At 43.9% G+C, this 10,292-nt stretch overlaps 1 protein-coding gene across 3 annotated transcripts in view; it reads right to left on the bottom strand.

Moving 5' to 3' along the window:
* LOC135207292 (uncharacterized) overlaps nt 1-10,292 on the bottom strand; it is a 404,100-nt gene that overhangs the window by 150,299 nt on the left and 243,509 nt on the right. The window lies entirely within an intron of this gene.

Raw genomic sequence — 10,292 nt, 5'->3', positions numbered from 1 at the left:
ATTTTTAAGTCAAAATATGGCTTGAAAAAGTCTTGCTGTGAACTAAATTATTTTTTCGTTAACAGATTACATTGGGAATATGTTTATTACGTAAAAAAAAAAAGATGTGATTCCGTTTGCTTTTTTCACTTGATTTCATCGCAATACGAGCTTTAAGTTATTCATCTTTTACTTGCGTGAAAACAACAGTAAAATTTGTTACTGTTGTTTCAAGCCCAGCAGTTTCGATTTTATCTGCAGTTGTGTTTCATGGCATAACTTTACTGGAGTTTAATCCTTGTTGCCAATGCATGATAACAGTCATTAGCAGCTTGAACAATTTTCTAAGCTTCAGCTACAACTTGGTTTATATTTAACAGTATATTTCCTTGCTGATCTTTGATCTATAGCAAACTAAGTTATTACATAAAAATAAATCAGTCCTATTCTACATAACGTTGTTTATAATATAACTATGGTAATTGTTTGCTCTCGTAGGAGGGTTGAAATACAAGCCAAACGGATGTTGCTGTCATTCAATTCCGTTGTACTTAGCAAAAAACCAGTTCCCAAGTCCAGGAACATAACTGCCCTTATTCGTGTTATTTCATATGGGAAAAATATGTTTAAATAGCGCATTTTTAATTATGCGAGCTCTACAGGAACACAACCCTCATTCAATTGAGCAGTGACTGTATGTCAGTTATTGACATAATTTTGCAAAGAAAAATGTAAAGAAATATAGAAAAAACATGTATAAATCCAAATAGAAAAAACATGTATAAATCCAAAAAAGTTATTGCATCTTTGTGCTCGGTAAATTTACGTATATATTATACAACAAATATGCTCAGAATTGTTACTAATTTTATTTCTCATCTGTTTTGATATTGTGTGAGCTATTATTGGGGAATGAAGCGACGACAGGAGAGAGAGAGGCCGCGCAGCAAATGGCGCACGGTATGATCTCTGCTGACCAGAGACCAACCACATCCACCCCTAATCATCTCTTTATTCATTCATCATTGCTAAAGGGCAATGATATTTTAGAAGAAAGCAGTAGATCGGAAGCTGATATTATCAACGATAGTGAAAATAAAATTATAATAATAAGTGAAGCAAGACTTGAAAAATTACTTGAATCACGAATACCAAATTGTGGATGCAAGGTAATTCCGAGGATCCATTTGGCAAGGGATGGATTTGAGACACTAGTAAAAAAGATATGTCCTAAATGCAGAGGGAAAATTATTTCAGAACCCGCAAAATGCCCACCGATTTCTACAGAAGGAAGGAAGGCTCCAATTTACAAAACCAATGTGGCAGTAATCTATCATTCTTTGTTGGAAGATTATGGATTCGCGGGACTGAAGAGATTACAAGAAACGCTTGGTATAAAACCAATGGGAAATAGCAAGTATTCACGCCATCTTAGATATCTTTATGATAAAATGGATACATATGAAACAAGAAAAAATCTTTGAAAATATAAGAACATACTACAGGAAATATATGGGAATTGTGCCTGATGAAAATGGAATACTAAATATTGACGTATCCTACGATGGGACATGGATGAAAAGAGGCCATGTTTCTAATGTAGGTATGGGAGTCATAATAGAAGTGTGCACAGGATATGTGATAGACTTTGAAGTGATGAACAAAGTTTGCAAAGCATGTGCCGCTAAAACGACTGAACTAAAAGAAATGAAAATAACAGAAGAAGATTTCAATGCGTGGAGAACCCTTTATGATGAAGATTGTAATATAAACTATGAAGGTACATCAGGAGGGATGGAAACAGAAGGCGCCATAAGGATGTTTTCAAGGTAGCAAGATTTGGGATTCCGCTACGCCAACCTTGTTGGAGACGGAGATTCCAGCGCTTATAATAGTGTTTTAGCAATGAACGGTGGAAATGGACCGTATGAAAATTTAAAAGTGGCGAAAGTAGAATACATCAACCATGTAAAGAAAAGAATGACTAACAGAATGAAGAGACTAAGAGAAGATGAAAAAGAAGAGAGAGTAACAAGAACTGGAAAAATGATATTGTAATGATACAATTAAGTTTTGTTCATACTTACCTGGCAGATATATATATAGCTGATCATTTCCGACACCGACAGAATTTAAAACTTACGACACACGTAGTGGGAGTCAGGTGGTAAGTACCCATTCCCGCCGCTGGGAGGCGGGTATCAGGAATCATTCCCATTTTCTATTCATAATTTTTATTTCCACTGTCTCCTGAGGGGAGGTGGGTACTTAATTATATATATCTGCCAGGTAAGTATGAACAAACTTAATTGTATCATTACAATCTCATTTTGTTAAACATGCAACTTACCTGTCAGATATATATATAGCTGAATCCCACCTTTGGTGGTGGGAGAGACAGAATAGAGGATTTAGGAAACACATATGTGCAGATAATTGATATCTTGATTCCTTACCAGTTCAGCATAGCTGGCTTCGTGATTACTGCCACGTAAGTCTGCTTGTGCTACTAGAGTTGCCAGCAAGGTAGAGAACTATGAAGCTGGTGCACTCCAGATGATCTGTCAACAGGGGCGAGACCACGACGTGACTAGACCATGGACCATACTAATGAGGGCAACGAGACAAAAATACCACCACCTGCTTAGTTTTACCAAAGGCATCCACTTAACTAAGCTAATGGAAGGGAGACCCGCCCCAGGCGGTCACCCACAACCATAAACACAAATTCCCAAAAAACCCCCCCTAATCCCTAAAGGATAGGATGAGTGTTACCTCCTGCCCCCAAAACAGTGTCTGCAGCAATGTATGGTCCGAGGGAGAAGCAATTTTTCGTATGTCACTTTCACCTCCCGCAGGTAGTAGTGAAGCGAACACCGAATTGCTTCTCCAAAATGTGGCATTCAAAATATCTTTGAGAGCCATATTTTGTGAAAGGCTACCGAAGTAGCAATAGCCTCTCACCTCGTGAGCTTTTACTTTCAGAAGCTTTAAATCACTGTCACTACACTTATTATGCGCTTCTTGAATCGTATTCCGTGATGAAGAACGCCAGTGCTTTTTCGGACATAGGAAGATCAGGTTTCCTCACTGAACACCACAAATTGTCCGATGAACCTCTGCAAGCTTTAGTTCTCTGCAGATAGAACTTTAGAGCCCTGACAGGACACAGGAATCTCTCACGTTCGTTTCCAACTATATCTGACAACCCTTTGATTTCAAAGGACCTCGGCCACGGGTTGGAAGGATTCTCGTTCTTTGCTAAGAACATGGGACTTAAAGAACACACCGCACTACTTTCTGAAAAGCCAATCTGCTTGCTAATGGCCTGAATTTTGCTAACCCTCTTCGCCGTCGCCAGAGCGGTTAGGAAGATCGTTTTCTTCGTCAGATTCCTGATAGAAACTGAATGAAGCGGTTCGAAGTTACTCGACATCAAATATTTGAGTACCACATCCAAGTTCCACGAGGGTACTTTAGGCTGGACTACCTTCCTAGTCTCGAACGATCTAATGAGATCATGAATGTCCTTATTAGACAAATCGAGTCCTCTGTGTCTAAAGACTACAGAAAGCATGCTCCTGTAGCCTTTAATAGTTGGAACAGCCAACTTCACTTCTTCTCTCAGATGAAGAAGGAAGTTCAGCTATCTGGCTCACAGAGGTTGTGGTGGAGGAAATGCCCTTCTTCCTGCACCAGGATCTGAAGACAGCCCACTTCGATTGGTACATAGCGATCGAGGAGGGCCTCCTTGCGGTGGCAATCGCCTTCGCCACAGGTCTTGAAAAACCCCTCGCTCTGGCCAACTTCTTGATAGTCTGAACGCAGTCAGACTCAGAGGGGGGGCGGGGAGGTTTTTGTGGTACCTCTCGAAGGTGGGGCTGTCTGAGTAGATCTTTTGTCTTAGGGTAGAGTCCTCGGAAAGTCTACCAGGAAGGACATCACCTCTGTGAACCAGTCGGCTGCCGGCCAGAAGGGGGTTGCGATGAGTGTCATCCTCGCTCCTTCCGATGCCGCAAACTTCCTCATCACTTCCCGAGGATCTTGAGCGGGGGAAAAGCGTATATGTCTAGGCCCGACCAACTCCAAAGTAGGGCGTCTACTGCGACTGCTCCCGGGTCCAGAACTGGGGAGCAATAGAGTTGAAGTCTTCTCGTCCTGGACGTTGCGAAGACATCCACCTGTGGACAGCCCCACAGGTTCCACAGTGACTGGCAAAAACCTCTTGGTGAAGGGTCCACTTACACTCTGGTCGGTGCAAAAGCTGTCCTCGCCGACTGAGAAGGTACGCCCCGACATTCTGTACTCCTGACACGAACCTTGTCAGGATCGTGACTTCTTGCGCTTTTGCCCACAAAAGGAGTTCCTTTGCGATGGCAAACAGAGAAGGCGAGTGAGTTCCTTGATTTCTTAGGTATGCCAGCGCTGTGGTGTTGTCCGAATTGATCTGAACGACTTTGCCGGATACTTCTTCCTGGAAAAACCTGAGAGCCAGATAAATGGCTTACAACTCTTTCAGATTGATGTGCCAGGACACCTGTTCCCCTCTCCAGGTGCCCGACACTTCTTTTCCCATCCTAGTGTTGCTCCCCAACCCGTGGACGACGCGTCGGAAAACAACACTAGGTCGGGGTTCCGAAGTTTGAGGGAGAGCCCATTTCGCGAGCTTCCGAGGATCTGACCACCAACTTAGGTGATCCTTCACCTCTCTCGTTAAACACAAGATCGCCTCCAGATCTGCTTGTTCTTCCAACTGTTGCTAGGAAGAATTGAAGAGGTCTGAGGTGGAGCCTTCCCAGAGAAACAAACTTCTCCAGTAAGGAAATGGTCCCCAGCAAACTCATCCATTCCCTCACCGAGCATGTTTCCTTCCCCAGAAAGGTCGCCACTTTCTCCAAGCATTGAAGTTGTCGCCCCTGGGACGGAAAAGCCGAAAAGCCACTGAGTCCATCTGAATCCCCAGATAGACTAAAGATTGAGACGGAGTCAAATGCGACTTTTCGAGGTTTACCAGAAGCCCCAGGGACTTTGCTAACGCATGGTCGTGTGCATGGTCCTCCAGACGTTCCGTCCCCCCGCGATGAAGCTCGAATAAGCCAGTCGTCTAGGTAGAGAGAGATCCGTATATTCTCCAAATGAAGCAGCCTTGCCACGTTCTTCATTAGAATGGTGAAAACCATCGGCGCTGTGGTCAGACCGAAGCAAAGTGCCCTGAATTGGAATACCTTCCCCTTCAGGACAAATCGCAGGTATTTCCTTGATTGGGGATGGATGGGGACGTGAAAATACGCGTCTTGGAGGTCTAGTGAGACCATCCAATCCCCCGGTCTCAAAGCTGACAGCACCGATTGAGTCGTCTCCATCTTGAATTTCTTCTTTATCACGAAGAGATTTAGGCTGCTGACATCGAGGACGGGTCGCCACCACCCCCCGAATGTTTCGGCACCAGGAACAGGCGGTTGTAAAACCCTGGCGATTCCAGGTCGAAGACCTGTTCCACGCTTGCTTGCTTCTCGATCATTTGTTCCAGCAGATCGAAAAGCACTTTCTGCTTCTCTCCTCGATAAGAGGGAGACAAATCCTTTGGTGTTGAGGATAGCGGGGGTGACTTCAAGAAAGGGATCCTGTACCCTTTTTTCCTCACGACATCCAGCGACCAAGGGTCGGCATCTCTCTCTTCCCAGGCTTTCGCGAATCGAAGAAGCCTGGCTCCTACCGGCGTCTGAAGGACTTCCGAATCACTTCCTACTCTTTGACGGAGCAGGGGTTTTTCCTCTGGAAGAGCCTCTTCCTCGGGAGGCTGCTCTCGAGGAAGGTCCAGCACGAAAGGGCTTCGATTTCTTGGCAGACGAAGCTCCAGAAGATGAAGCAGCTGCTGGCCTTCTAGAAGACTGAGCCAGAAGATCTTGCGTTTGCCTTTTCCTGAAGGCTTGAAGCTATGTCCTTAACCATAGCCTGGGGGAAGAGATGGTCTGAGAAAGGAGCGAAAAGCAAGTCCGCCTTTTGCGTTGGGAGAGACGGATTTGGCCGTGAAGTTACAAAAGAGCGCTCTCTTCTTGAGAATCCCGAGCTAAAGTGCGTAGCCAAACTCCTCAGAACCATCCCTGACGGCCTTGTCCATGCAAGAAAGAACGCTGGACAGCTCCCCCAGACTAATAGTATCAGAACTCCTTGACCTGGCATCTAAAACTCCAAGACACCAGTCGAGAAAGTTGAAGACCTCTAGAGTCCTGAAGAGGCCTTTTAGGTGAAAGTCGAACTCGTTATGGGTCCAAGTGACTTTTGATGAAGACAGAAGGGCTCTTCTGGAGGCGTCTACGATGCTCCCGAAGTCACCTTGAGCAGAGGCTGGTAGTTTAACGCCTATGTCTTCTCCTGTCTCATACCACATGCCTCCTTTACCGCAGAGTCTTGAAGGCGGTAAAGCTAAAGAGGACTTTCCTGACGCTTTCCTCTTCTCCATCCACTCATGGAGTTTCCGGAACGCGTCTTGCTGGGAAAGCGACTTCTTCATTTTAATGAACCCCCGAAGCCTTCGTTGCCTTAAAAGAAGAAAATTGAGAAGGAGGAGTACGAGGGGCTTCCGGTTGAAAAGTTTCTCCGAACTCCGACTGTAGAAGACGCATCAGAAACTTTATTAGTCCCGATGAGACAGTAGCTGGTTGCTGTTCCTCCTCTGCTTCTACTAAATCATCGCTAACCTCCTTCCTCAGAAACTGGAGAAGTAGGAGGAAACTCTGAAGAAAACTGACGAACAGGAAGGGTTCCTTCAATCCACCCTGAACTTGCATTGGTGAAGAACTGGTGTCTACCAGCGCGCGCTTGGCGTCCGAATTCGCACGTTTGGCGCCGACAGGTGCGCGCTCGACATCTACTAACACACGCTTGGCGTCCACTGGCGCGCAGAGGCGTCCACTAGTGCACGCTTGGCTTCCACTGGTGCGCGCCGAGCGTCCAGTCAGCGAGCGGCTGCCCGCTCTCGGTGCACGTTTAATCAACAACAGGTGCGCGTTTGGTTTGGCGGCACCTGAAGCGCGCTCCACTTGCACAGAAGCGCGCTCAGTGTCTATCACTCGCTTGCGAACATACGAAGACTTGCGAGCGGGAGATATTTCATCCTGAGAGCGAGAAGCGAACTTCTCACCTCCTCTAGAGAGCTGCTGGGGAGCAGAACGAACTCTAGAGAGACTCGAACGAAGAGAGAGGCGAGCGAGGAGAAAGAGCGGGTCTTGACTTCTTCACAGGAAGCTTCTCATCCTTCCTACGACGCGGAAGAGACTCTCTAGCAGCAAGAGCGTCCTGAAGTTGCTGCTGCAGTGACTGAATCATCCTCTTGTTTGGCGAATCTTCCTGCTCCGGGGAGGGACTGATCCTGTGAGCAGGAGAGCGGCGAGGGGACGCCTCCCTCCTCCTCCCAGGTACGGCCTCTTCCCGAGCTCTAGGAGCGACTGTATCGCTCGTACGAGCTAACTGAATCCAAGTCCGAAGACTCTCTACGCCTTTTCTGCGGCGGAAAAGCAGCGAACGCACTGTCAGGCGAAGATCTCAAAAGCGGAGAAACTAGGACGTGAAGCGTCAACATTACGCGCCGTTCCTTTTCAGCGGACGTGAAGCACCTTGAGAACTCCACCCTTACGTGGGGATGAAGCCTCCGATGACGAAAAACACGTCCTTGAGGAGACGTGCACGCGCACGCTCCCTGGCAGTCTGGGGATTTTCATCAGTAACTGCCGAAGGCACGTCAGATCGGTGGGGTGGGTTCCTTGTAACCCTCCTTCGGCTTTCGACATGCTCCCTCCCCAGGTCCTGGGAGTCAAGCAGAGGTCCAGGCCTAGAGGCGAAACGAGGCCGATCTGACGCACCCTCCACTACACAAGGGGTATCACTGCACTTTTGCACGTCACTTTTGCTCTCAAGAGCCAACACTTTCGATTCTAGATTACGAATCGACTCCAATATTAAGGATAAAGTATTACTCTCTACAGACACTGCTTCAGGGCCCGGAGGCAAAACTACAGGGTTATGAGCCATTAACAGAAGGAGGGTTAACAGGAGAAACATTAATTTCTTGCACGCCTGAAACACTCCTGGAGGAAGACCTCCTTAACCTATCCTTTTCAAGTTTCCTAAGATAGGTTCTCATACGCCTTCCACTCAGAATCTGTTAGTCTTTCGCACTCCTTGCAACGGCTTTCATACACACATTCATGCTCCCTGCAACTCTTACATACCGTATGTGGGTCTACTGAAGCTTTCAGTAGCCTACCTCTACAATCAGTTCTAGAGCAGAACCTAGCGCTAGCTGTACTAGACCCGACATATTTATTCCAAGAAAAGTCCAAACCAAAATCAAATCAATCCACTAATAACGTGTGCCTAGCCACCGATCCAATCAATTAATCCAAAAAAGAACCAAAAGGTATACTCAAGTAGCAAAAAGTTTCCAAATCCAGACGGAGGTGCTGTAAACAGATGTTCACAACACCGGCGACAGAAAAATTATGAATAGAAAATGGGAATGATTCCTGATACCCGCCTCCCAGCGGCGGGAATGGGTACTAACCACCTGACTCCCACTACGTGTGTCGTAAGTTTTAAATTCTGTCGGTGTCGGAAATTATCAGCTATATATATATCTGACAGGTAAGTTGCATGAACAAAAGAAGAAAATTTAGTGCTTTAAGTGGAAAGAATAAATTGTCTGATACAAACATTAGCATAATGACTAATTATTATGGCAGGGCAATCCACCATAATATTGGTAAATCATGGATTGATATGAAGAAGGATATAATGGCATCATTCAACCATATATTCAGTTCCAAAGAAAATCAACGTCATGGACTTTGTCCAAAAGGGGAAGATTCTTGGTGCTTCTTGGTGCTATTTTCAGCGCAGCATAGCAACGGGTAAAGAAAGAGAGAAAATAGAGTTCAAGAGATCTTCAACAGTTATCAATTCAGATGCTGAGAGTGAAAGGAAAATAAAGGCTGTGTATGAAGCACTGTCTGAGAAAGAATTGCTTGAACGCTGCGTTCGCGGTCTTACACAAAACGCGAATAAAAGTTTTCATTCAAAAATTTGGAACAGAGCACACAAGACTAAGTTTGCTGGAGCACAAAGAGTAAAGTTTGTAGCACAAACAACTGTGCTTGACCATAACTTTGGATACAGAAACGCAACACTCTTACAAGAATTTGGCATATCTTCTGCTCTTCTACGAAGCCTGAAACTTCAAGATAAAGAAAGAAGAAGATTGAGTACCAGAGAGAAGAAATTTCCAGAAAGAAAGAAAATACACAAGAAAATTCAAGAATATGAAGCTGGAGGATTTTAAATAACCACATAACCTGGCGACAATGAGTAGTGTAGGCAACTATGATACCCTAGAGTAATATCTTATGACAAGATCAGACAAGGGGGGAAAAGGAGCCTAAAATTTATAATAATGTGTCTTAGGCACAAAGATAATCAATTAATTAATATTCCTATTCATAATAATTTTGCATTAATACTAAAAAATAAAAAATAAAACCATAAAATCAATGGTAACAGTCTTTTAACTTTTTTTATGTACCTATAACTTTGAAGGCCCGTTTCTCAAAACATAAGTTTTTCACCTTCAAAATGTATCTCCTCCCTTAGTATTGAACCAATTTAAATGAAATTTCATATATAATATGAGGAAATATGGTAGATTAAATAAATGCCAGGGATTTTTAATATTTTGAGTTTCTGATTTTTGGCAATTTTTTTCCTGTAATTTTTCCGGGAAAATTTCATTAAAAAAAAAAAATTCATATCTCGAAAAATAATTGAAAAATAAAAAATCCTCAGCTTTATATCGAGGGTCCATATGTGTTTTGTAAGTGGTTCAAATCTCATCCCTTATAACCAAAAAGCAAAGGAGGAGATGCATTTTGAAAATGGCCATTTTTGGCCGAAAAATGCTCTGGCGTCACAAAACCTAAGGTCACTGAACAAAAAATTTTTCCCCAGAAGTTCCACACAATATCCTTTAACAAACCCCCTATATATCAACACCCTGTTGTTAAAAAAGTCGGAAATCGGCCGATCCCCTTAAACTTGATTGTCATACCCCAACAGAATTTTTTCCCATAATCATCATTGCAAAAGGTGTTATTTTGTATTTCATGTAAATGAGAAAGCAGTATTATTCAAGAGGCAGCGAGATAAAATAATACCCTTAAATAAAATAGTACAGTAATTATCAATATTTTAGCATAAAACTAGCCCTTGTAACATTAAATGCTTAAAAAAATTAATTTAACATAGCTCCTCAAAAATGAATA

Source organism: Macrobrachium nipponense, chromosome 32, assembly GCF_015104395.2.
Source record: "Macrobrachium nipponense isolate FS-2020 chromosome 32, ASM1510439v2, whole genome shotgun sequence".
Taxonomy (NCBI): domain Eukaryota; kingdom Metazoa; phylum Arthropoda; class Malacostraca; order Decapoda; family Palaemonidae; genus Macrobrachium; species Macrobrachium nipponense.
The sequence above is the reverse complement of the archived record's forward strand: the minus strand, read 5'-3'. Positions and strand labels throughout refer to the sequence as shown.